Genomic DNA, 27,846 nt, shown 5'->3' on the forward strand with positions numbered 1-27,846 from the left:
ATGTTAGACAAGCCATTTGGACTCTGAATTTCCATTCTCTCCTCTGTGAAGTAGAAGAAGTGGTCACGTTGCTGTAGAGCACCAGTGAATCGTGAATGTGAATGCATCTTGTAAACCATGAAGCGTTTTCCTTTCAAGGGAGTAAGGTGAGGTATAGAGTAAGATTTGTCCTGGACCCCAGCATCCCTCTGGAGACATCCAAAATTGCTGAAAGAAGCAACCAAGAGAAATAATAAGGGAGAGGATCCCTCTCCCATCATCCCCCTCCAGGTCTACTTGGTCCATCTGTCTCTGAGGCAGTAGTGAGACAGCAGTAGTGAGGAGAGAGCCTGTCCTCCTTGGTGTGTGTGTGTGGGGGGCTCTTGGTCCAGAAAAAAATAGGCAACCCTGAGGCCTGCAGCTACGCTGGAGAGGCTCCCCAAGGGCTACCTGGTGCTGGTCACCCAGAACCCAGGCTAGTTGGCTTTGGGCTCCTACAGAAGTGGCAAACCTCTCTTCCTGTGAGGGTTCTGACTTCTCTCCCTCAGCCCGACAGGCTGCCGCAAAATGTCAGATGTACTTTCACCTGAGAGTCAGGGTTGGGTAATCTCTCTGGGCTCTAGGCTGAAAGATGGGGACCACCAGAGAGAGGTGCCAGTTTGGCCTCCAGGGCTGACCCCACAGGCTTTATCAGTAGGATCAGGCCACATGTCTTTGTTAACCCAACATGTGGGTCGCAGAGAGGAGAAGTGTACGGAGCCTGGCTAGTGCTAGAGCTTAACTCCCCTCCCAAATCACAGTCCTGAGCCTCAGTGGCAGAGGAGGTTTATTTATTGAGACACGGCAGTGGGGAAGGCAGAAAATAAAGCAGATTTTGGAAAACAAACACATTTAATTTGAGAGCATAATGAGTTAATTTCAACACCACCCCACTTGCTCTCCCCATCCAAAGATTAAACTAGAAATCGTAGAGGTGGGAACTTCTGACTGTGATACAGGATTTTGCGGCTTTGTCATGAACCTCTCATGAACCCAAGTTATACGCACACCCTACTCCCAGTTGTATTTTTTTCTTGTTTTGAAAGTGAAATTTAAGCCTAACTTAATGTCATTAAACATCCTTCCCAATGTTTCTAACACAGCCCTGGGCAGCTGGCACACTTAAAAAGAAAAATCTGTCTTTGCAAATTAAAAAGATAATCAGGATTTGAAGAGGACAAATAATTGAATGAGGGTTTTCAGATCTAGTAATTTTAATTATGTAATTACTCTCTCGATGTCCACCTACACATTTTCAAGTTCGTTTCCTACCAGGCAGAAGTTCTACTTTCCAGTAAAAGCACTTTCCTCCCCACTTGATTTAACAGACACGGGTGAACTGACCGAAAAGCAGTTGGTGTTTTTTTTTTCTCCCAAGCACCGCTTTTGTGGGTGTGTTCCGCATCAGGAATGCAAACATCTGAGTCTGTAAACACATTTTGCTTTCTGTGTCTTTCCTGAAATTGCAAGAAAGCAAGCTTTGAGCTACTGCACGCATCTCTATTTAAAGCCCAGGATTTCTACTTAATTATAATACACACCCTTCCATTGTGAGAAAGAGAGCTTTACCTTTGTCAGATCCTAACTCGCTTTGCAGAGCAGTCTGGCTGTCAGTGAGGACTCTGGCTCAGCCACCCAAGACTCTGCGGTAATCCCAGACGGCTCTGGAGTGGGTCAGAGTGGCTCATCACTTTTGAAAAGGCAAGCTCCATTTTCTGCTTTGGTCAGTAACGATCATCCACCAGGCACATTAGAATAAATCACACAGTAGGTACAACACTGTTATATAGTTCCCAACTATTACAGAATTGTTCCAGCCCAAGCCCTTTTTTCCTGGGCCAGTTGGGTGGGACAATCCCGGAAAGCAACACGCCGTGGAGAAGCTCACAGCCTCCTCGCTTGGGTGGCTGCACGTCGGCACAAGTTTGTGCAGAGAATTTCAAGGGCCTTGCATTTAATAATGAAAGGGAAACAACATTCAAAGGCAGATGGAGACATCACCTTACTAAATTCTAGAGGAGTGGATGAACAGCAAGAAAAGACATCTTCGCCCACGCCAAAATTTGCCCAAAAGGGGGAAAAGGGATAGAGGTGACACTTTTAAAACATCATCTGTGAATACACGTTGAATGTTAGTTCTGTGTCTGAAATGTCAGATTGGTAGCTTGGGATCCTTATTAAAAAATTCTGAGCCACAAATTTATATACTAGTGTGAAAATATTGACTAAAAGAATCATTAATGGAGCTTCCTTAGAGCTAAGCTAATGTGCCAAACATTTCATGAAATAGAATCAGGTGACTTGAGAAGAACATTTAATTGGGAGAAAAACTTGGCTGCCCAGTAAACTAGACTGGGGTACAGATAGAGGTCTGCTTCTGTCTGAGGGAGAAGACCCCGCCTTCTGACATGTAACCATAATTGCAATGGTATGATAATAAATACAATCTAATTTATTATTTTTTTGTTTGCTTTTCTGAGGGCTTACCATGTGGCATAAGGTAACATGAGACACCAAGATGAAGAACATTGTTACATTTTTGTTGACGCTGATTGTTGGGGCTCCTATGTAAGGATAGAAAACTCATCGTCATCATCATCAACGTCATCGATAACAGTTATCGAGTATTCATACGCGGAGTGCTGCTTGAAGCACTTTACATATTTTATTTCAGTTGACTCTCACAACAAGCCTCTGAGGTAGGCACTGCTACTGTGCTCATTTCTGAGACGGGGAGAATGAGGCCTAGAAGGGTAACTTGCTCAAGGGCACAGAGTTAGCAAGCAGCAGAACTCAGCTGTGTAGACACACGTACACCAACCACTAGCAAGACGCAGCCGGCGCTGTTGGAGAGGCATAAATGGAATGCGATGGTGGTTGAGAAGGGAGAGGTCATATTTGGTTAAGGACAAGGGCAGGCTTCAGGGAGGAGGTGGTAGTTCAAAGGGGCTTGGACATGTAAGAAGGGTTTCATTGGGTGGAGACCAGGGGCTGGTGAAAGGAGGACACTCTGGTAGACAATTTCATGAGTGAATATTCAGGCTGGGAGTTGCCCCGTTTACAGAGGTCTCTGTCCCAATGCTCAGGATTGGGGCTTGTACTGTATGACCTCATGTCACCAAACAGTGATCACATGATCCAAAAAAGTGGGTTTCTGTATCTCAAAAATTGTTAATCAAGACAATGTCTACGTGGAAGAAAAGGTGAGCAGAAGATTCCAGAGAGGGCAGCTTCGAGGGTATGTTTGGGGAAAGGGGAGCATAAGTTTCCCTGTGGGTAAATAGTTGGCAGTAACGATGGAAAATCAAGAGAGGACCAACAACTGCTAGGGGATCCATGAGACAGACCTACTGTGTGTCCGGTGTCTTTACATACCTTAACTCATTTCATCCTAAAATAACCCGACAAGGTAGATATGCTTATTGCCATTTTATTGATGAGCACATTAAGTACCGAAAGATGAGGTAACTTACTTGAGACCACATGGCTAGTTCAGTGTAGGCACTGGAGCATTTGAATCCAGGCATCTCTGATTTCAAAGCCTGAACTCTTTCCACTCCACCAAAGAAGGCTAAAGCCCCTCATGGAGCGTCTTGAATGCCAGGCAAGCGTCCTTGTCAAGTGGAGCAGTAGTGTGCTTTAGAACATTTAACCCAGCAGAGATGGTAGGATGGACTGAGGAGGCGAGATGGGACTCAGGGAGAACTGTTGGGAATGGGAGTCTGAACTCGTGATGGCAGAAGAAAGAGAAGTCTAATTCTAGACAGTGTTTAGAATTAAAATCAACAGGTCAGCGGTTCTCAAAGTGTGTTCCCAGGCCATCAGCATTAGCATCTCCTGGGAACTTGCTAGAAATACAAATCCACCTACTCGATCAGAAATTTCAAAGGTGGGTCCAGAAATCTGCGTGTTAACAAGATCCCCAGGGAATTCTCATGCCCCTTCATGTTTGAAAAACTCTGTAATAGACCATATTTGTGGACTGGATTTGAGAGGTTGGGAGGGGTGTCATGGATGCAGATTAAGGGTAGCCATATCTCTAAACCATTTGTTTTCCTATGGCATTTTCCCCTCCCCCCAGCCCCTGGCAGCCACCATTCTACTTTCTGTCTCTACGTATTTGACTAGTCCCGGTACCTCATACAAGTGGAATCATACAGTATTTGTTTTCTCGTGACTAGCTTTTTTCACTTAGCATAATGTCCTCAAGGTTCATCCATATTGTAGCTTGTGTCAGAATTTCCTCCTGTTAAAGACTGAATGATATTCCATTATACGTATATACCACGTTTTGTCCATCCAGTCATCTGCCAGTGGACATTTGGGTTGCTTTCACCTTTTGGCTGTTGCGAATAAACCTGCTACGAACATGGAAGTACAAGTATTTCTTCAGGACCCTGCTTTTAATTCTTTTGGGTATATATCCAGAAGTAAGATTGCTGGATCATATGACAATTCTATTCTTAATTTTTTGTAGAACTGCCATACGATTTTCCTATATCGGTTGCACCATTTTACATTCCTAACAGTGCATAAGAGTTCCAATTTTCTCCGCATCCTCACCAACACTTATTTTCTTTTTTTGATTGAGGCCATCTTAATGGATATGAAGTGGTATCTCATTGTGATTTTGATTTGCATTTCCCTAAGAATTAATTATGTTCAGTATTTTTTCATGTACTTCTTGGCCATTTGTATATCTTCTTGGGAGACACGTCTATTCAAGTCCTTGGCTCATTTTGATTGGGTTCCTTGGAGAGTTCTCATTTTTAACCATCTTTCAAAGACTGTGATCAGAGAGGTCTGGAAGGTGACCCAGGTATCTGTAGGTTATAGAAGCATCACAGATGTTTCTGAAGCAAGTCTGATTTGAAAACTACTGTGTTATGTGGCAAGAGCTTCACCTCTGCCAACTCAATTAAGCATGAACATGTTCATATAAACGATCCAAGGAGAAGTTTAGAACTCCCTCATGTTGTCCAGTTTCTCTCTATGTCAAGTAGAGTCACTATGATTTTATTTTGGTTCATGGGTAGTCTAGCTCCCTTCCCTCTTTATTTTTAGACAACCTCAAGGAAGTTAACACTGATCACCAGTGGCTGAGGGAGAATAAGGAAAGTCTAACAAAGCAAGAGTTTTGGTTAGGGTGGAGGCTGAAACTATTCTCCATGGGTGCAGTGAATTTCCTATTTTTTTTTTAAGGTTATAGCTTAACTTTTTAAAATTTTTGCTGGGAAATATTTGCTCTGAGCTAACATCTGTTGCTAATCTTTCTCTCTTTTTTTTCCTCCCGAAACCCTAGTACATAGTTGTATAGTTGTGGGCCCTTCTAGTTCTTCTTTGTGAGCCACTGCCACAGCATGGCTACTGATAGACAAGTGGTGTGGTTCCATGCCTGAGAACTGAATTAATCCAGGCCATTGAAGTGGAGCAGGCCAAACTTTAACCATTACACCATCAGGGCTGGCTCATGAATTTCCTATTTTGGTTCTCAGGATCATAGTCCATGAGCAAGAGAAGAACACACTTCAAGAACTTCTGAGAGAAAACACCATACCCAAGATATGACCAAGGCGGATCAGGAAGAGTACGCTCTCGTAGGTGGGTTCAGCCACTGGATTTCACACAGGAAGCCTGGAACTCAGAGGTGTCAGTCAGCCAGAGATATGTTGTTTGCAAGTGACAGAAATACACCTCGAAGTGACTTGGGGTAAAAGGACACACTGATGTCTCATGTAGTGGGGAAGGCCTCAGGGACACCCCATGACACATTCTCTATTGACCTCTCTTGTCTCTGTCTCTCTGAATGTCAAACTGGAAGGAAACGCAGCTGCTGAGAGGTGCCTAGTCCAATCACCTATGTTTCCTCAGCTCCAGTTTGAAAAATTCCAGGACAGGGGATTCCAATTGGTCTGATGGGTCACTTGCCTGTGGATGGACCACTCAACTGTGACTGGGATAAGGGTGGCTCAGATCGTCAGTCCATGAGAGCTCTATTCCTGGGTTGGGGTAACAATAGTTTCTCCTAAAGAAGGGAATCCTCTTGCAGAAGGAAGGATGGAAAAACAACAAAGAGAGCACTGTTAATTCTCTCACATCGGACATGGGTTGAGGAGTCGTTTGTGTTGACTAGTAATGTGGGAGGATTGGACACGTGCAGGGAGGATGGCATGGACATCAGAACATCTTGTCCAAGCAAAGGATATCCCTGCTACCGATGGAGTCTCTAGGCCAGCCAAAAGCTTCTCTCAGGGACAGGAGGGGGTTAATTTTGACCTGGAGGAGAAAGCGGCTAAGTTAGACTGGTTTTCCAGAAGCAGTCCCTGAAACAAAGTGTAACAGATTCATTAAGAAGTGATTCCAGGAAAATTCAGGACAGGAGTGGGGAAGTAGGGCCAGGACAGCTGAGCAAAACTTGGTATCCAATACAATCTCATGGAGGATAACTTTGGCTCAATCCTTCAGGAGCTCGAGAGTCAAGGTCAGACTCAGAGTTGTCCTGCTCAGCAATGGCATGTAAAGCCCCGGACGCTTCCAGCTCTCCGTGCTCACAAGCAAAGCGGGCTCCAGCAGCTCAAGGGCTGTCCTCCGACAAAGAGATGCAGGTGCTGGCTGTTGAGAGTGAATGCACACGGGAGGTGGTTTGCATAAAAATAACAAGGAATTGTAGCAGACACGGGCAGAGCACTGATAGCATCTGCTACATCCACACACACTCTTATTCAGTCTTCAAAATACTGAAAAGTGTCATTTCTAATATAGTTGCCTATATAGGTAAGGGCCAGCTTAATCAGAAGATCTGGTGTAATTGGTGACAATTAGGAACACCGAGAGAGGCATAAATACGCCATCAAGACTCAGTGGTACCTATGACAGTGTGCTCACTACAGTTTTGATAGTTCAAGAATTAAAAAATATATTTTGATGGTTCAATAACAAAAGAGAGTTTTTATGAAAATAGGCCTGGGTCGCATACTCTGCACAGATAGCACCTTGAATGTTCTGTTTAGCTCAAGATTCTACCAGCTGGGCCAGCTTTGGTGACCCCTGCTGGACTCTGGCAGGTGTCTGTGGGCTGTCTGGTGACTGGATGATGGAAGATGGCCTCACTTACAAGTCTGATGGGTGGCAGGGTGTTGGGTCTTCCCTACGCGTCTCTCATCTTCCTGCACGATAGCTCAGGTTTGTTCACATGGCCATCTCCAAGTGCAGCAAGAGTGTGGGTGCTGAATGCTTTCCAAATTTCTGCTCACGTCACACTTATTGATGTTCATTGGCCAAAGCAAGTCAATCAAATCCTCAACCAATTGCAGAGTCAGGTCTGGAGGGCACTACCAAAGGGCGGGTGTGGGTCTAGGGAGGGGGAGAATTGTGGCCATTTGCCATCTCCCTCAGCCATATTTTGTGGGTACTTGTACTTATACATAGCTTCTCAGAGAACTTACCAACTTTTCAAAGAAATAGAAAAAAGGGAAATGCCTACATCCCTTTGTATGAAATTATTTAGTTGAAGCCTTGAAATATATATGCTATGTTAAAATCGTAAACCCATACATAGATTGTCAGGAATGCAGGTGGATGTATACGTTAAAAAGCAGATTTTACAAAATGCCTTTGGATACTATCGCCTGTCTAGACACAGCAGTGTCTGTACATTTCTAAAAGGATAATGATTAGCTAAGATACTAGATCACCTTTTTCAGTACTCCTGTTTGTGTGCATCTGGTCTGAATGAATCCATAGCTTCCTAAGGGCTTTATAACCTTCCCTAACTGGTGGTCATGGCACATTTTCAACAACCCCGTTCCCCACACTTTCATTTGACTTTTAATTCACTTATGGGATAACCAGTTTGGGGATTACAGTATTTTATTTTTAAAATAGGAGCAACATTTGGCTCTCAACCTCAATAAGGACCCTTCCCTCACCTGGCGTTAGGTCCCACCGTTCTCCACTCAGGAGGATAGTTCGTGAGGCTTTTCCTTGTCCTCTTTACCTTGGCTGGGGACACGTGAAGTGTTCGCATTTTACTTGCTTTGCCCACGGCTTGAGGTAAATCAGTGTGCTTCTCGTTCTGTCAGTGAACAAGCCAGAGTCTGCAAAACAAAATAATTTGGAAGCAAGCTCACTTGGTGTTTGTGAGTATTGCTTCGCTTACTTGGGTACACCCTATATTTTCCCTGTGGTTAATTCCTAAAAAAGTTTTGATCAAAAAGAAATCAAGAGGGGTGGCCCATGGCACAGTGGTTAAGTTTGCCGTGCTTTGCATTGGTGGCCGTGGTTTGTGGGTTTGGAACCCCAGTGCGGACCCCTACAACACTCATCAGCCATGCTGTGGCAGCGACCCACATGCAAAATAGAGGAAGACTGGCACAGTGGTAGCTCAGGTTTAATCTTCCTCAAGCAAAAAAAGAGAAAGATTGGCAACAGATGTTAGCTCAGGGAGAATCTTCCTTAGGAAAAAAAAAAATAATTGACACATTTCTATAAATGTGGGGCCAGCAACACTCAACAGAAAAGTAACCTACAAAAACCTAAATAAGTAACCTAAAAAAGCCCTTTGGATGCCAAATCCAGACCCCGAGTAATAATGATCTTTTTTTCACTCCTCCCTGATTAAGCACAAATATTTTTCTTTTAAGTCTCTTCTTGTGGTGTAGCAATGTTCCAGTGCCCTCCTCACACTGGGAGGAGCAGTTTCTGCCTATTTGTCCTTGTCCGAAACAGGAGCATACAGTTTTAAAATGAGACACATGCCGCCATCCCTGTCTCCCCGCCAACCCTCAGCATCTACCTTTTCCATGCTGTTTCTGTCTGTTGAACTGAGTCACCTGCCAGTGGTGGAGTCTGTGTCCAGAAAGCAATGATACCCTGATGGTGCCCTCAGCCAGCTTTGAATGCAAAGCCTGGGTCAGAACCCACTGTGGCTGCCCAGCCTCAGCAGGCCACCTGCACACGATGCCATAGATACTCCACAGTAAACTGCTTCGGCTCTGCCTCGAGCAGGACTCCACCTGGTTCTGGAGAGATGGCCCATGACAAGAGCCCTGCCTACCCTTAAGAACGCATTTGGGAAGTAGGGCAGAGGCCGAAGCCATGACAGGCGAGGGTACGGTGGACGATAGCCCTCAACTGTCCTAGCAGAAATGCCGGTGAGCTGAAGACTGCAGCCCGTGACAGACAGCTCCTTATTTGTAAGTAGTTAATGTTTCTTAGCAAGCACTTCTAAAAGAAATTGGTATGTAATGACAGCACTCACTGGAAAACAGGCCGATTAGAAAATGCACTAACTTATCTGGTATTCATTTGAAAAGTAAATGGATGCGCAGCAAGGTGAGAGTTCACTATCAATTCAAATATTTTCCCGTAACAGGCTCTAGCACTCCTGCTTTAATTCAAGCAGAAACACAAGTATGAATAATCAAACTAGATGACGCTCATCAAGAACCTTTGTGCCTTGCACCATTTCAAATGGTCATTGAAGCTTAATGGCAAAAAATTTACATTCTTCCTTTAATTTGTATTCTATTCCTTCCTCTGAGTGATGTGATCGTGGCTTGCTTCTGCCCGCTGTATTATTTTGATGCAAATGCTGTGTTGTGTGTGTCTGAGTCCAATTTCCTGGCTTTTGCAAGGAAGAGGAGTGACTGTGGAAATAGTTCAAAATCAGGGTTATTTGGAGAGTTTATCACTACTGCTCCTAATGAGTGAAACGATACCATTGATGAGCCCACTGTGTGGAGACACCTTGATGGCCCGAGGCTAACAGATGCCCACAAAGAAAAATAAAATCAACAAGAAAATCAGTTTACTTGTCTCCCTTTCCCCAGCTCGAATATTAGACTTTACGCTGGTTGCCCTCTACAAAAGAATTAAAAAATTTGTAATTCAGGCAAACCTCCCTTTCCTGCGACATACTCACTGGGGAGGAACGCTTTATTGAGATACAGGGATTGCTGGCCAAACACTGCAAACAGCGGGCCCCAAGGGCGATCCTGGAATGTAATGTATGCACAAACTAATTTATGATACTGTGACTAATTTACATTTCTTGTGCCTAGAGTTGCCTAGCTAATTACAGGGATGTTTTCTTAACTTTAGTAATTACGCTCTGCGCTTTCACCAGGCAGCAGAGCAAATGAGTGAGGGCGGATCGCGCAGTACTCGGGCCGGGCGCGTCCAGGCGAGAGGGGACCGCGCGCCCGCGCCGCAGGGCCAGCATCCCTGATCAGAAGCCTCGCCAGCTTTGACCAGCGCCCACAGGCTGCCTCGGAAGCATCTGGAGAAATTTTTGAAGGAACGCCCCGTAATTAGATGGACTGGCTTAATTAGGAGAAGTTTGCGGGCAGAGCGACGCCGGCGGGTCTGCGCTGGGATCTGAAGGTTTGCAGCTTCCTCCCGGGAGGCCGCAGCACAAAGCTCTGCCCGCTGAGCGCGCCCACGCTGGCGCGTCTGTACTTCCAAAGCGGCCCCTGTGGGGTGTGCGAGTCCAGGGCGGGGGCCAGAGGCCTGCCCGCCGGCAGCAGCCTTGCCGAAACAACAGCAGGCACGCTCATCTGGCTTTCCCCCACCACAGATAGAGCGAAGCAAACGGGAGGAAAACTCAGATGTGGTCGCTCTGTGGAAGCTGGCTTTTGGAGGCATTTTTGAGATTGGGAGGAGGGCGGGGATTGTGGACCATGATATTTGTCTCATTCGAGAGCCCCCTTCCCCAGGACATAATGCTACATCCCAAGCAAACACTTAGCTCTTTAGGAACCAAGGTCTTAACTGTCCAATCCCGTAAGTCAGAGCTTTCCAGCAAACTTAGAAACACTGCCCTGACCCTGTATAATTAGGCTGCCCAGGATGGCAGAGGAATGACGGTGGGGCTGGAGCGGTGGGCACAGCACACCTCTGGGACCCGTAAGGCCTGTAGACAGAACCTTTCCATAATCAGGAACCACAACGGCCAGAAGGAGAAAGGAGAAGTCAGTCGCCAATGCATCACAAACTCATCGTGTTTACCTACTCTGCTCATGTTCTGGAAACATCTCTCTTTCCTCCCACATGGGGAGGCAGCAAGGGATAGGCTGAAGGCTGTGAGTGTGTATGTGCATGTGTCAGTTGTTTTCTCCTCAGCTCAGCGATTTTTGCTTTCTGGGACATCAAGGCTGTTTATTTTTGACATACTATCAGAAAACACGGAAAGATTCCAGTAATCTGTTCCCACTTTGCCAAATTAAAATGATTCCCTCTGCTTTATAGAGATGAGGTGATTTGTACAGCAGGCCGTTCAAGATATAAAAAATGATCTGTCCCCAAATATCTCATTAGCTGCAAACATTTGATGAAATGCACTTCAGGCCTCTCATGATATCAATTTTAAACTAAGCCAGCCAGGTAACCTGAATCACAGCCGACCACGCTGAGGACCACGCTGCTGAATTTTTATTGTACCATTGAAAAACATTAAGGGGCTTTATTTTGAAATTCTAAAAATAGATTTCAAATGCATTTGAAAACACTTCTTCACAAAATGATGAAACCTACAGCAGGGCTGCTACTAAATCCCTTTTTCAAGTTTGGCTTCCCAGTTAAAGAATTAACGTTTCAGAGGACACTGCCTTCGGCTAAATCAAAAGAAAAAGAAATGAGTAGAGAGAATGCAAAGGAATGGTGGACATATTGACAACATCTCAGACATCAACTAAGACATTTGTAGGGTAGATATTCATGCCAGTATGGCTTCCCAATCAACCCAGAAAGGAGAGGTACAAGCAAATCCCAAACGCTGGGTGGCATTAGCTCATGCCGTGCCTAGAATCCCAGTCAGCCGTGACACAATGGAACCCTCACTGTTGGATGTGTCTTCCTCTTAGAGCAGCCCATACTAAAAAAAAGTCCTTCTTTCCTTCATTCAAGTGAGGCTGATGTGCGTGCTCATGTGATGTGGAAGAAAGGAAAGCAACAAGAAATGTAATTATTTTGACATGTTCTTTTTAAAAAGATTATTCTTCCTACTTAATGCAAAGTGGTTTACACTGCCATTATGAGAGGGAGTCCACTGTCCTTGGTCTCTAAACTGCGAGCGCTCTGAAGATTCAATGCCAGACACAATCGGCAGTCACTAATAGTTTGATGACAAACTACAGGGAGGCATCATTTCAGAGCTGTGAGAAATACAGACCTTTGCCTCTTCCTTCCTTCCAGCATTCTCTGTGCCCTACATTTTATTCCGTTTTACAAGGAAAAGCTCATTTTTACCTTGTGGGAAGGGGAAAACAATTTTGAGGGGATCTGTCCCTTATTCGTCCATCATTTTCTCCCCAAATGACTTTCATTTATCCTGAAACTCCATAGCACCCCCGCCCCGACTGTGTAATTCCTCTGAAATGAATTCTGGAGAGTTATTCCTCTGAATCATCGTAACGCCGTCCCGCCTGTTGGGAGAGCAGTTGTGGGTGCCTGTTAATCATTGTGTGTGAACAGTTGCTGGCTTGGGGGACAAGTGTGCCCATTTCTGTTCCCATCCCACTTTGTCTTGAAGACAGTCTGATGCTAGGAGACGGATACCTCAGAACCCCCAAACTCTGCTCCCTTTCGAGCCACCCTGCAGCTGCAGAGGGGGTCCAGATGTTCCCCCACAAAATGTCATTTGCAAGTAGGAGATCAAAGGCTCTCTGGGAGCTCATCGGCCTTACCATGCTCCTCGTGGCCTCCAGGGGAAGGAAGGGATCAAAGTCATAAACAGAGACCGTATCTCTGATGAATAATTTACATGCACGGTAGGTGGGAGTGAGTTAGTACATAAAGGTCCTTTTGAAGAGGAAAAAAATTGCTGCCTTTCCAGCAAACATTGACTTTGAGAGAAGCCTCTGAGAGGAAACCTTTCCACAGAGGGTTCGCCTCTGCTCTGACCATGACCGTGTGCTCTCAGAGCCACACGTGTGCACAAGGGCAAGACTGGCAGGTTGCGGAGGGTTTTAAACATGTATTTGTTCATTCACTGCCTAAATGGTGAAAGGGCTCAAACTGCGTGTCAGAGTTAATAACCCCAGCCAGAAGCCTGCCTCGGAAGACGTCCAGTGCTCTGCTGTTTCTTATCGTGAAAACTACCTTTTCCTACCGTGTCCACTCTCATCTCTCCGGGTTCTAATAAAGTTATCTGAAATTAAATACAGGCTTAAAATGCTGCCAAATCAAGAATCACACCGGATTTTCCTACAGAGTAATAATTATATTTGGAACAAAAGTGTGTTCAGGTGTATGTGTGTCTGGATGAAGGGAGGCTACTGGTATCCCGCTGCAAATGGGAATGTCTTCTCTCTTTTTAGGATGTAGGCATAAGAACTGGCTTTTGAAAGCAGGCAAATTCATATTTGTGAAAAGGAAAAAAATTGCACAGAAAGAAATAAAGATGCATTTAGCTTGTTGCTTAGAGCCAAGCATGCTGTTCTCTCAGTCTGTCTTAATTTTAGATGCTGACATCACTTGTGCATCTTAAATTATTAGAATGATAATCACTTCTTTAAAATAATTTTAGCACTCAGCTGCAAGAGAATAGATTTCTTTCAAAGACCCCTTACTTAAATGTGCTCAGTGCTACCTTCTGTATCATGCAGGTCAATTTAATTCAGCTTGGCTCTCTCTGCCCAGCCAAACAATTGCTTTTCAATCTCTGGAGAGCGTGGTGAATGCAGCCAAGAATACCCATCTAGAGACGGCCTTGGACACTTTGCTCATAAAAACTTGACATCTGAAGTCCCACTCTTTATTAATCTCTCGTCAAAGATTTAGTCAAGATTCCTGAAGAAAGTCAATGTCACATAAATCATTATTAATGATACAATAATGAGTGAGATTAAAAATAGAAGAAAGAAACATTTTAAGAATGATAGCTGGGCATCCGGTTTATAAGCAGCCCTTCTCATGATGGCTGCACTCCTTCATCTGTAGTCTGCTTTTCTCGGCAGCTCCAGACCTGGGGAACTATCCTTATGCCTTATGGTTTAAGTGACACTGCATGAGTGGTCTGGATGTCTGTGTCTATCCAGGTCTCTGCCTATGACTTGATTTCTTGCTTCTCTTACACTAACACGGCCTCACCACTTTTTTTTCTTGTGAGGTGTCTTAGTTTGTGGTTCTCCAGAAGCAGACCCTTAGACAAGGTTTGGAGTGCAAGTAGTTTATTGAGAGGTGACTCCAGAAAGTATAGGTGGAGAAAAATAGAAGTGAGACCAAGATGTCTGCATTAATGAGCAGGTTACAGGTGTGGGCAACTGGGGCTCGGTCCTATTGGAGACCTCTGGGAGGTGATGTGAGTTGTCCTACCCCAGGAACGAGGAAGCTGGAATATGTTTCCACCAACTCTCATTTGTCATTGGTTGAGGTACACCCCTCTGGCCAGAGAAATCCCCCTTTGAAATTGCTGACTTGCATGGGAATGGTGAGTGCCTAGAGGAAATGGAGGAACTGACTGTTTCCGCCACACAAGGCAGACCAAAATCACACAGACAACGCCAAGATGCTCGTGCAAGGGTGAGGCTCCAAGCCTGATTCTGTAGCTAACAGGCTGTGCATGACCTCCGGAAGTCAGGCACCCTCCTTCGGCCTGTGTTGAATGAAATGGACTGAAGGGTGCTGCAAGCTCCCATGGGAGTCTATGGTGGTCTTCCCCACCCATAATGTACTGCCCTGAGGACTTCTACCAGAGTTGCCCATCACAGTGATTGCCCCATAATCGCTGTGGGGCAATGTCCTAGACCTCATGCCCATTTCCTGCTCTAGAATATAGTTGGTTGGATCAGAGTGGCCACCTCATCCTAGGCAACCAATCAGAAAACTGGTTAGAAATATTTTGTGACTTGACTTGAAAAGACAAGCTGGGCCAATCACAGTAACTCTTTCAAGGCTCCGAGCTAAGAAGCAGGAAAAATGTACCCATAAATGGTGGGAACAGTAGTTGGAAGGTCATAAGGTAGAACTTTAGCTGTAAAGAGCAAGACAGAATCAAGGTCAATGAGGTCAGGGATATTTGTCTGATTGACCCAATGATGTACTCTCAGGGCCCAGAACAGTGCCTAGCACGTAGTGGGTTCTCAGGAAACACTGAATAAACGAATGAATCAATTGCGAAAGCTGATGTAATGCGGGAGTAGCAACAGAGAGTCACCAAAGGAAACCAGATGGAGAGAGAACAATCAGAAGTGAAACTCATTCATGGCAAGCTCTATAATGAAGATAAAAATAGTTAACCTGCCATATAAATGACCTTATATTACAACCTCTCATAATAGGTTCTAGTATCATCCATTTTAACAGATAAGGAAGCAGAAGAATGGAGAGATTAAGTAATATCCCCAGGATGACACGGTTAGTAACAGGTGGAGCCAGGGTTTGAACCAGGCTCTGTGCTCAGGAAAGTCTATTGTTAGTACTGCCTCATCTCTGCTAAGGGCCCAGGCCTCCTTGCATCAGAATAGGTCTCAAAGTCAACTGCTACGAGGCCCAAAACTATTTCCTTGTCCGGCCTTAGATTTCTATTTGATTGCATCCCTCTGCTGCTCCATGCTTATTCTTACAAAAACTTGCCCTCCGTATCTCTCTAACTGGAGACAGCCTCAGCAGGCCCTATTCCTTGCAATCAAAGAGCAAAATTAAAACAGAAAAACAGAGATAGCACTGAACGTGCTGCCCCTGCAAGTCTGCCAGGTGTTCGCCTGTGGTCTGGCCTTGTCCCTGTGGGCACCGTCCGCATGTGGTATGGTCCTGCTGTCAAAGGGCACTTGCTGAATAAATTCCGAGATAGTCACAGGAATCAAGTCACTCGTCTGCCTTAGGTGTGCTGGTCATCTTCTGCTGGCTAACAAACCACTTCGAGTCTTAGTGGCTCAAAAGGAGGACATTTATTTTGCTCATGAGTCTGGAATTTGAGAAGGCTTGGCAGGTGTTATGGGCTGAATAGTGATACCCCAAATAAATTCATATTATTCCAGTACCTTAGAATGTGACTGTCTTTAGAGATAAGGTCTTTATAGAATTGATTAAGTTAGAACAAGGTCATTAGGGCGGGCCCATATCCAATATGACAGGTATCCTCATAAGAAGAGGAAATTTGGTGCCCACATGGACAGAGGGAGATGACGTGAAGGCACAGCAGAGAGAAGGCAGCCATCTCAAGGCAAGGGGAAAGGCCTGGTGCAGATCCTTCCTTTCAGCCCTCAGAAAGAGCTGTCCCTGCCAACGCCTTGATTTTGGGCCTCCAGCATCCAGAACTGAGAGAAAATTAATCTCAGTTGTTTAAGCCACCCAGTCCGTGGCACTTTGTTATGACTGCCCTAGCAGACTAACACAGCAGGGGCCACTCATCATGCTCTACATGGTGTTAACTGGGCAGCTTGAAGGCTGGAGGCTGGATTCGCCCAAAGGCTCCTCGTTCATCTTTGATGCTTGATGCTGGCTGTTGGCTGGACCTCAGCTGGGGCTGTTGGTTAGAATGCCTCCATGTGGCCTCTCTGCATGTCTTGGCTTTCTCACAACACGGTGTCTGAGTTCTGAGAGTGGAACCAGCCAGGTGGACGCTATGCCATTTGTGACCTAGCTTGAAGTCACTTAGAGACACCGCTGTTGCATTTTATTCATTAGAAGTGAGTCATGGAGGCCAGTTCATATTGCATAGGAGGGGAATTAAACTCCCTACCTTTTGCAGACAATATTTTAAGATCACCGCATTAGGCAAACCAGTCAACATCCTTGTTTGAACAAGGCCCTCAGCAGACCATGAGTCACACCAGCTTGGACTCCTACCGTAATCCTTCCCACTTCATTCATACAAATTCAGTTTGCAGAAATGTCACACTCTAAATGTGTGCATAGAGGGAGTCATTGTATGTGGTCAGCAGAATCTATTGAACTGGACGTTGCCAGATATTCAAAGCTAAGACAAGCTATGTAAAATATAAAAACTTTAGCACTGTCAATTCAGCAACCTGCCCTGTTGTAAAAGTGCATCCCATGTGACGTCTGAGCCAATGGGCCTCAGGAGATGCAGCCAGTCAGAAAGTGGCAGTACCCTGACCCCACCCCATGGGATTGGTTGTTTATTTCTGCTGTGATAATTTGATAACTAAATCAAAGATTGAAGTAGATCTGGCAGTTTGTAACCAATATGGATAATGACAAATGGTATTTTACTAAGGTTTTATGCATTGAAGAAAAGTTTATGAGTAGGAGACAACCCGTCAGGGGCAGAGAATTGGAGAGTGAGTGTGCAAGAAGACAATCTCGAAAGACTTGAGATATGTGCAACTTGCCACTTGAATGACTTCTGCCTCTGATCTCATAGCAACAGGGAATCTTTTGTCTGGGGAAGGACAAAGGAGCTCTCTTTTCTCCAGCTGGGGTCGTCAGCTACCTCTCCACCTTTTCTCTAAACTTTCCCACAACGGTAGTCCAAGTTAGCCAGTTGTATAGTAGGAGAGTACTCTGTGAAGGCTGTGGCTATTTCCCCTACCAACCCAAGTTATTCTTTTCTGTGACAGGAAGACTGAAAGCTGCTATTCCCCAAGAGAGGACTCCTGCCTATTCTTCCATTAGGGGCACCTGCTCAGGCCTGCAAATCACTGGGAGACCCCATCACTCTCAGGAAGCATAAATATTAATGGGTGTGTGGCCCAGACACTGAGGGCCACATAGCACTTATAACAGAGAGAAGAAAGCAGCAGGACTATGGAAAATATAATTAGTGAGGCACGTGGTGTATGCATTAAGCAGTGTCTTCACCGTAGAGATAGATGGCTGGGGAGGGTAAACTTGAGAAGTGAGAGCGTCCTAGGCATTCAGCTGGCTTCAGACCCATGATGCCCAATTGTAAAAATCTCTTTCACCTAGGCCAAGTCTGACCCCTCTGATCAAGCTAGAAGTAGCGTAAAAATGGTAGCATCTTTGCTCTACCCCTCATTTGAATTCCATCTAAATTAGCAAAAGGGACTAAAGATAGAGGGAATGCAATCCATTGTCAATGAAGTAGGAATCTGCAACAGCATCACACCACAAACTATGAAACATTCCTGGTAAATGCCAAGAAATCTAGACTGAGATGAATGAATAAGCTGATAGCTGACACATGTTGCTCAAACTCTGATGAGGATGTGTGTTTCTTCAAAAGTATTTATCAACACCAAGAACATATCCAAGGATTCTTATAGGGCAGGTCAGGGGAGGGGTAAGGAATGTCCTCATTTCTATGCTTATAGCGAGGTCAGGGACTGGTGTGCTGGTAGTCTTGTTTCTGTTGCCTGTAAGCTTGAGCTTATACTCAGGGAAAACTCCCAGAAAGGAAGGTAGGGGAAGCGTGGGGAACAGCCAGAACCTGATCACATCCCAGAGGGCATGTGCCCTAAAGAGCTTACTGTGAGCAACACTGGTCCAGGAGCATAAGACCTAAAGAAAGAGGTGCCCTTATGAGGAAATTAAAGGTACAGGGAAAAAATACTAGAAAATAAAGAGATTGTGTGTAGGCTTGAGGCCATCACATAAAATAAAATGGAAAAGTCAACTATAGATAATGATTGCAAAGTAGATGATAGATATGGGAGACATGTATTCATAATTACTTCTTCTGAGTAAGAAAACAGGAAAATGGAACAACATACTCAAGGATACAACAGAAGAAAGCTTTACTAAAATAAGGAATCATTGATAGAACATACTGCTGTACAATAATCAGCACTAAGCTATATCCTGGAGGAGCCATTGAACTCCAGGGCTAAGGAAAGAATCATAAAGACATCCAAGTGGAAATATTTCAACATTCAACATACATTTGGAGAGTCTACTATGTGCCAGACAGTGTACAAGGCTTTGAGGATTCCGTGGTAAACAAGATAGTCAAATATCCTACCCTCATGGACTTTTCAAGTGCAGGGTTTGGAGTGGGAGAGTTGGAAAACAGAAAATAAGTTAAACAAATAGAATATTTAGTATCATCTTTCCCCTCCAGTAGACTGCCTATCCGTATTTTGAGTGTTTGAGCTGCATAAGTGCGTGGAGACATGTCAAGGGTGGTTCTCAACAAATGTTGAAAACTGTGATTTCTAGGCAGAAAGGTTTTGCTTTTTTCCTTGGTACTTTATGGATCACTTGAAAATGAGCATGTGCTTGAAAAGTCTAAATTCGAACATTATTCTAAAATTAATAAATAAAAGTATAGTGTTGGGACCAGTTGACCAGTTAGTCCTTTCCATCCTGCCCTGCTTCTCCTCCTCTGCTCCTCATGGAGCGCTCCACAAGATGGTTCTGTCTAGATGGTGGATAATGTACACGTCTACAGATCGTCCGGACTGAATTAGAGCCTAGGAAATGAGACAGAGCATCTGGTGGTGTTGTAAGGAACTTGGGAATAATATACTCTCTTGCCTACTGACCTTTAGTTCTTTAGGAATAAGAACTGCCAGGCCAAGCTCTCTGTGCCGAGGGTGGGGCAGAATTCGGGGATTAGGAGTCACAATCCATCGAGACCTGTGAGAGCAGAAAATGAATACTGCCCATTGCATGCCAGCCAGAAGGGAGGGCTTGCAGAAGACTTTTTCACATTTCCTTAAAAACATCACTGGCCTGGCTCTGCTAGGAAAACACTAAGTATTTTGGCTGTGGAAATTTGGTTTAAGGAGCAAATGGCCTGTTTGTTGAGTGCCTACTACGTGATAGGCACATCATTTCATTAAATCCGCATCAGAAGTTTATGGCATGGGAATACCACTATACAAGTGAGGGAACTGAAGTTCAGAGAGGGTAAAAGTCACTCAAGGTCACACAGCTACTGAGTGGCAGAGTCAAGAACTGACACCATGTCTGTCTGGGAAACTAGTATCTCTTCTCATTGAAGGGCTTCCAGAGAAGAAAATCTCCTGCCCGCAGAGGTAAGAGTTTGCTGGGCATTTGAAGCCTTCTGATTTTATGAGTGAAACCAATTTAAGAGTGGGAAGAACCACGACTTTGGTTGGTGTTTCAAGCATCCCTTATAAATAAATATCAATATCCCTTATAAATATAAATATCCCTTATGACAAGTCTTGTGACATAGGAGCCAATGACTAAGGGGTTCTGTCAAGACTTGAACCAGTTTGCTGGGAGCCAGAGGACCACGAGACAGAAAAATGGTGGGCTGGCCTTGAATGTCCCCATCTGTCTTTCTGCCGATGCCCAGATTCAAATGCTGAGTGATAATAAAAACTGGAAACAAGCCTAAGTGTGCATCAGAGAGAGAATGGTTAAATAAACTACAGTCATACCTATATGGTCATGGAAAAGAATGAGATCAAGCCCTGTGTGCTGATGTAGAATGATCTCCAGGACATATAGGTAAGTAAAAAACCAAGATGCAGACCAGTATATTTTTATACTCTCATTTATGTTAAAAAGATATATTAGATTGAATGATATGACAATCCTGCTTTCGTAGCTCAAAAAAGTTTCAACAGTGGCAATTTCATATGGTTCAATGTACTATACATGTATAACACACAAGCACACGTTTGCTTGTATAAGTACACAATACATAGGAAACTAGTAATAGAATATGCATCCTGGGTAGGTGACCGGGGACGAGAGGTCTCGGATAAGAAGAACAGGGAATTTACTACCAAGAGCAAGCATTACTTTTATAAAATATAAATAATAAAAAGGAAAAAGAAATATACTTGACACTCTGAATCTGAGGAAATAGGCTTCCCAATTTCTGACAGAGTCTTGATTCAAATATTAAAAACTTGAGTCAGATTTTTCATTTCATCAAATTCTGATGTGAGAAATGGAGTATATTTACTCTTTTATTTTGAGAACACTTTAAGCGAGAAGGGTCACTAATCAAAACCGGCCCCACTTGACTGGTGAGAACATGGACTAGAGATGGGAGCAGATGTTTAAAAGTGGCAGGGGGAGCCCACTCTGCACACACTTCTCTCTCCTAGGGCACTAATGTCTCCCAGCCCTTTGATTCCTTTCAAGAGAAGAAGATGCAATGCAAGACGACTCTCAGAAGAGGTAACACGAACCACAACGGCCAAACAGGCCTCCACCTAGTTGGGTCAGAGAACAAATATGGTTTAGATTCAGCGATTTTGTTGGATCATAAAGACGGCTGACTGCTGGGGTCAAAATGCCTATGGCTCAATGATTTCGGTTACACAAATTCGGCTCTTGAAAACGTTTGCCTGGGCACTGGAGGCAGACTGGGGTACTTTAACATAAACTAAGGTGATCCTAGAAGAATAGTTATCTTCACGTGGAATTCTAGCCCCAGAAAGGATAACATATACGGTGGATTAATTACAGTAAAGGCCCCAAATTGTTCATGCCTCCCTATTACATGCCTTTTGGTAGTTTTTATCACACTGATCTAGGCTTGGTCATGTAACTTGCTTTGGTCAATGGGACAGTAGCAAACGTGATGTAAGCCGTAACATGAAGAGCACTTGAGCACTGGCCGTCTCGCTGCTCTTGAGATCCTGCAGAGCTGCCATGTTGAATAAGTGTGCTGGACGTTGAGAGACCAAATGGAGCAGAGATGAGCTATCCCAGCTGAGCCATCTTCCACCGGCCCGACTCCGTCAGACCTGGCAACTGACAGCAGACACATGAGCATGCCCAGCCAACATCAACTGGGTCTAGTCCGTATAGGCAGATCACCGAGCTGAGCCCAGCCTGAACATCCACTCCTTAGAATAGTGACTAAATACATGTTAGTTGTTTTAAGCCGTTATATTTTGGGATGGTTTATTATGTAACAATATCTATCTGATACAACATCCTTGATTTTTAATATTTGATATAAAAATAGCAAAAATAGACTTCTTTTAGCTCCCCAGAGTGATATTTTGTTTAATCCATCCAACTCTTGAATATCTAAATAAGTGAGGAACAGGAACATGATGGAAAACCAAAATTACAGGCAACCCCAAATTCTCCATTCTGTTGAAAAAATTCCGGAGATGCATGGTGGTAATGGTGAATGTACTTAATGCCACTGAACTGTACACTTAAAAATGGTTGAAGTGGTAAATTGTATGTTGTGTATAATTTACCACAACAAAAAAAAAAATGAAAAAAATTATATCATCTGTTACTCTGTTCCTAGGTTCAACTTCATTCTGGGCTGAGACAAGTTAAAAAAAAAAAAAAAAAGGAACTCCTGTGGTTTGCTCTTATCCATTGCTCCTTTCCCTTGGGTGCTAATGAGCAGTGAAAGGGAAAAAGGTGAGCAGCTGTGGGGCTAGGGGCAGAAACGAGACATCTGGATAATCAGTTTCTGCTTAATGAGTCAACTAGCTCCAGGGGTCTGCTTGTAGGTGAGCACTTTTCTCTCCCGTGATCTTTTGATCAGCTTGAATCATAAGCAGCTGAGACGCGCTGGGGCTCCTCAGTTACACACATCCAAGGCTTACTTCTTCCATACACTCCAAAGTAATATGTGACCAACTCTAATGAATGAATCCTGTTTTTGAAAAATAATGTGTACTCTGCCTACTTCTAAAAGAGAATCTGATGTGCGATGGTAGAGACAGGAAAGAGATGTTTGTACCAGGAGCTGCTGGTTAGATGCTGCTAGCGCCCTGCTGTCTTCCCTAGGCCTACCGTGGAGGTCTCCTGTGGAGAGCGCCTGGACATGCCAATGGCTTTCTGTGTCTCTCTACGTGGGGCAACTCAGAGGTGCTAACAAGTAAGTGCCCCCAGGAGTAACTTCCAACTGATGAGGGACAGGCGATGGTAGATAAAGACCCCAGTTCCTTGACATTTTAGTGGGACAGCCGAACATATTCCTACATGGTCACTTGGAGGTCCTCAGCGATAGCCTGGTCATTACCACGCTTTCTGTTAGCTTTTCTCTCTGCTTATCTCACTTCCTGGCTCCCTCTCAGTGCTTCCTGGTATCACAAGTAAGCCACTTACACCCAGTTCCTCATTTTATTGTCTGCTTTCAGGAGGGAGGAACCCAAATACAACAGAGTTACCACAACTGGTAGTAAGTATACTCTTAGCTTCTTAGCAAGTAAGGTTAAGAAAAACACAAACTCGCCTCTTCAACAGAGCCAAGGATAAACCATTAGTTACTAAAATATTCTCCTTTTTCTATTAATAACCTCAGCATTATAGGGACTGCTCACTCCTCCTCCAGGTCACTGTCCGGGAAGCCCTATCCTGCCAACTGCAGTGAGTCACTCCAGGGCTGGGGCCCACCGTGGGCTCTGAGGAGTTTAATTAGGGTTATTAAGGATGGAAGGGTTAACAAGTGTCCTGAGGGAAGACCAGCTTTCCCAGTAAGGATGGTGTGAGAAGTCTTGTGAGGGGTCCCTTCCAGGTCATCCTACAGAGGGATAAACAGAGATGCTGTATTCCCCTAGAGTTGTCAGTGGAACCCAAATGTCTGCGTGAGGATATTTTTGGCAGTCTAAAAACACATCCATCAGTTATTTGAAATTCCTCCCATCCAGAGGTGGAGTATACGCCCCTGCTCCTTAATTAAGAGCCCGCCTTTGTGACTACATGATGAATAGAACATGATGAAAGTGAGACTGGGTGACCTCTGAGGCTAGATCAGAAAAGGCCTTGCCATTTCTTTTGGTTTCTCTTGGAACATTCTCTATAGGACCTTAGCCTACCATGTAAGAGGTCGGACCTGACTACCCCGAGGCCACTAGAGAGAGAGAGAGATGATGTTGGGAAGCCCCAGCTCTTCTAACCCCAGTTGTTGAGTCGTCTTAGCCTAGATGCCAGACATAAAAGTAAAAACAGCTTCAAAATGCCCCAGCCACCATCTGACTGTGACATGTGAATGACCCCCCCTCCCGCCCCCCCATCCCCAGGGCCTGGAGAACCACCCAGTTAAGCCAAATCAACCACCAGATTCATGAGGCAAATAAATGCTTGTTTTTCTTTTCAGTCACAATTTTAGGATGGTTTGCTATACAGCAATAGATTTATTTTGTGGCAAGTAACTGAATAGCCCACTAAAATGTGGAGGTTCATTTTCTTACTGACGTTTTACCTTATATGTTTTTCTTTTTATGGAAAACCTTTCCGAAAACCCCTACTACAGGCTGCCCTTGGGTGCCATTGGCTACGACCTAGCCACAGGGAGGCTGGGGAAGTGAATATCTCATCACTTTAGTCTCTAAAGTAGGAGGTGGGCTCTGCCACCATGGAGAAGAGGGTTGGGGATGGTCATTGAATACACAACCAAACATGTTCTCTAAAAATGAGTTTCCAGATAACTGAAGTTTCCTTGCCAAGCGGAAAAGTTTTATACTATTTTAATCATAATGAAAATCTTTCTAAAATATTCCTGTTTTACATTTCCTTCTGCTTCCTTTAACCACCTGAAACCTGCTCTGTCCTCATTGGAGGCACTGATTCTAAATTGGACGCAGCTGTTCATTTGACAGCATGGGAAATATTCCTAGTCCCCCGGGGGCTGCTGTGTTGACGTTGTCATCCATGGTGACCCCTGCGTTTTCACCCTGGCCTGGTTCTGGGCTCTCCTGTTGGTTTGATGTCCGGATTTGTTTGGGTCCCAGCATTTGGTACCACCTGTAGCGGCACAAAGCGTGCTTTGAAAACATGCTTCATGCATTAGTTGTCTCTTGCTGCATAACAAATTACTCTCAAATGTATGGGTTTAAGATAGCAAACATTTATCATCTCACAGTTTCTGAAGGCCAGGAATTGCAGAGTGGTGTAGCTGTGTGGTTCTGGCTCAGGGTCTCTCTGTGGGATTGCAGTCAAGATGTTGGCAGGGGTTGCAGCCATCTGAAGGCTTGCCAAGGGCTGGAGCTTACTCACAATGCTGTTGGCTGGAGGCCTCAGGTCCCTGCCTTTCCACAGAGCTACCTGAGTTCCTCAACATGGCAATTGGCCTCTCTCAAAGCAAGTGACTCAAGAGAGAGAAGCAGAAACCAATATGTCTTTTATAAGCTAGCCTAGTGGAAGGGGCATACCATCACTTCTGCCATATTCTATTGCCCGCCAAGACCAACCATGATCCAGTGTAGGAGGACGCCACACAAGGGCATGAAAACCAGGAGGGGAGGATCTTTGGGGGCCATTTTGGAGGCTGATTACGACACTTCATAAAAGTCTAGCAGTCTGTCAGGCCCCTGTGCAGTTTTGAGTTTTTGTTCTGATTTTTGAAAAGAACGTTTAATTGTTTTTCTTCTACTTCCACTTTCTCCCACTTTTTGATAACTTTCGTTTCCATTCCCTATGTCACATGCTTCTTAAAGATATCCAATATAGAAGATGCTGCAAGCACTTTGCCTATATCCCTGCAGATAAAAACCTTTTCTGTTGTGGGCTTCCTCTGGTTTTAGGGTACTTTGAGCCCTTGGCCCAGGTTGAGATAACTCTGAGATGCAACATATGCTCCCGTGTCTCCTGCGAGGTCCGACTCCCGCTGGCCTCTGCAGGACGTTGCCTGAGAGCACATCTCTGCTTGGCTTCCTTGTTTTCCCTTTCCAGCTTCTCCGAGCCCTTCTCACATTTCCCTGGGAGCACTTTCTTAAGAAAATACTTGCTTAAGAACCCTCATCTCAGGGTCTGCTTCTGGGGAACCTATCCTGAGAGCTGTATTGTTGGAGTGGAAAACATCCTTGTTTTATAAGCTATGCACGTGTTTGTAAACTCCCTGTGAGAAAGAACAAGAGAGAATTTCCTTTCAAGATTACTCAAGATTTCAAAATTAATAACAAAGCTCATTTAAAATAGACATACCTACGTATGAGAAAATACAAAAGTATGCTCAAATAACAGAAGAGTGTGCTGTGCATCTATTTTTCTGCTAAACCACTCCTCGCTGTCTGCTCTGCCTGAGCTTCCAGGATCCTGAGAGCCTGAAGAGGGTCAGGGAGCCCAACCTGGCGAGCCACTGACACATGAGGAGGGGCATTAGCTTCTGAAGGGCAAGTGCCAAACCTACTCTGCAGTGAGGGGCTGCTCAGCTCACTTCAAACCTTTCTCTAGGAGCCCCACGGCTGCTCCTAAGTCTCGGGAAGTATGCAGAGGGAGATCAGAATCGCTGCCTCCAAAAATCGGCATGTGTTTGGTTGATGACTGAGGATCCTTGATCATCCGGCATATGGCGATTATTAAGAATCCAGCTTCTCAGTGGAGGCACTAGGTAAGGCTCCAAAGACGTCTTCATTAGCTTGTGAACAAGTAGAAGTGAGCTCTCTTCCCTTTTCAGATATCTGCAAATTCTAGTTTTCAATAATGTTCCTGAATCATTTGTGAGCCTTTTTAAAGAGTAGACACTCCATTCACAGGTCTCCAAACCTCACTTGCCGACTTGGCCATGCTGGTTGGTTTATAGCAGTTTCTAGTCTGCAAAGACTTCAAATCCCACTTCTGTAGGAACCACTGTTGACGTTTTGGTGTATATCTCTTAAACCTGTGGTTTGTCCTGACAGCCGTATTTTCTCCATGCTCTCTGGCACTCCCTTTGGACCCTTTTCCGACCCCCACACTGGGATACATTCCCTCGGCAATGAGACATGTTCACCTGGAACACGTTTGTGCAGGAGCAGCCTTCCAACATTGTTCCTTTTGGGAGCAGAGATATTTCCAAGAACGCTGTTGACGTTCTCTATTCCCATCATAGCTAATCTCTGCAAAGGTCTCTGTGTGTTTAGCAGGCTGGAGGCAATAGGCCTTTATTCAGACCTACTATGGAAACCCCTTTATACAAACCTGTTGAGGAAGCTCTTTTTCCTCCCTGAGAATTGACTCCATACCATTCTCCCCAGCCTCTGAAATCATATTTTTCACCTTTCATAGTAAATAACGTCTTCACTAAAGCTTGTCTCTTCAGTTTTGATTGCTTCAATGATATCTGGAAATTTAAGTTCCCATGCAGAGCGTCCTTCTTTTTGTTTGTTTCACCTCTTTTTTTCCCCTAAGGTATGTACCTTTTCTTAGTGTCTTGTTCAAACAAAATCTCTTTGAATTTAGCCAAGTTGGTGTTTCGTTTTCTTTAGGGATCTCTTAGACCAAGATTTTAGCTAGATCCACAGACTGTTTGTCCACAAAATCAATTTATAGTGAATTCATCAAACCATTTTTTCCTTTGTCAAGCCAGACAAGATAATCAGACTAGGGAAGGGTTGTCTAAAGAGTCTGAAAGATTCTTAGTTTTTTTTTTTGAAATTTAAATGAAAGACTAGCTATCATTACAGGTGATTATTTTATGTATAAAAAGTTCAGTAGTTGCCAGCAGTAAAGAACAGATTGAAATAAACTGAAAGTATACAAATGTCTCCTGCATTTCAGGGATTTCCCTTCCCCTCTATGCCGTGGTCTGCACAAAGAGGTAGCAGTGGCTGTGTGTGCTCCAGCATCAGGGTGCCATGATGCGAGGAGCTTGGCTCTGATAGAAATCCATCTCTGTACCCATTTAACCATGATACATGTTGATTCACTAACACGTGAAGGGGATTAGACACACACACACACACAGCTATTCCAAGGAGGGCTACTTTCAGAAAAACACACTGCTATTTGCTTATGCAAATTCACAAACTTTTCACAAATCATTGTCCTTGGTGACTTACAGCTCAATCAGTGAGGCTGGGAAGAGTCTCTTACAAGAAGGAAGAGGCCTGGCACCTCATGGATCTGTGATGATGTTTCACGTACAAATGGCTTGGAGCTATCTCAGGGGGAGTTCATTTATTGAAAAGGAAGACATTTCCCAAGCTGGAGAATAATCATTTATTACTATGTACAGGAAAAAATATCCTCACTTAAAGCTGCACTTTCACCCATTTGGACTTTGTCTTAATTAAGAAACAAAAGGAA

Source organism: Equus przewalskii, chromosome 21, assembly GCF_037783145.1.
Source record: "Equus przewalskii isolate Varuska chromosome 21, EquPr2, whole genome shotgun sequence".
NCBI lineage: Eukaryota > Metazoa > Chordata > Mammalia > Perissodactyla > Equidae > Equus > Equus przewalskii.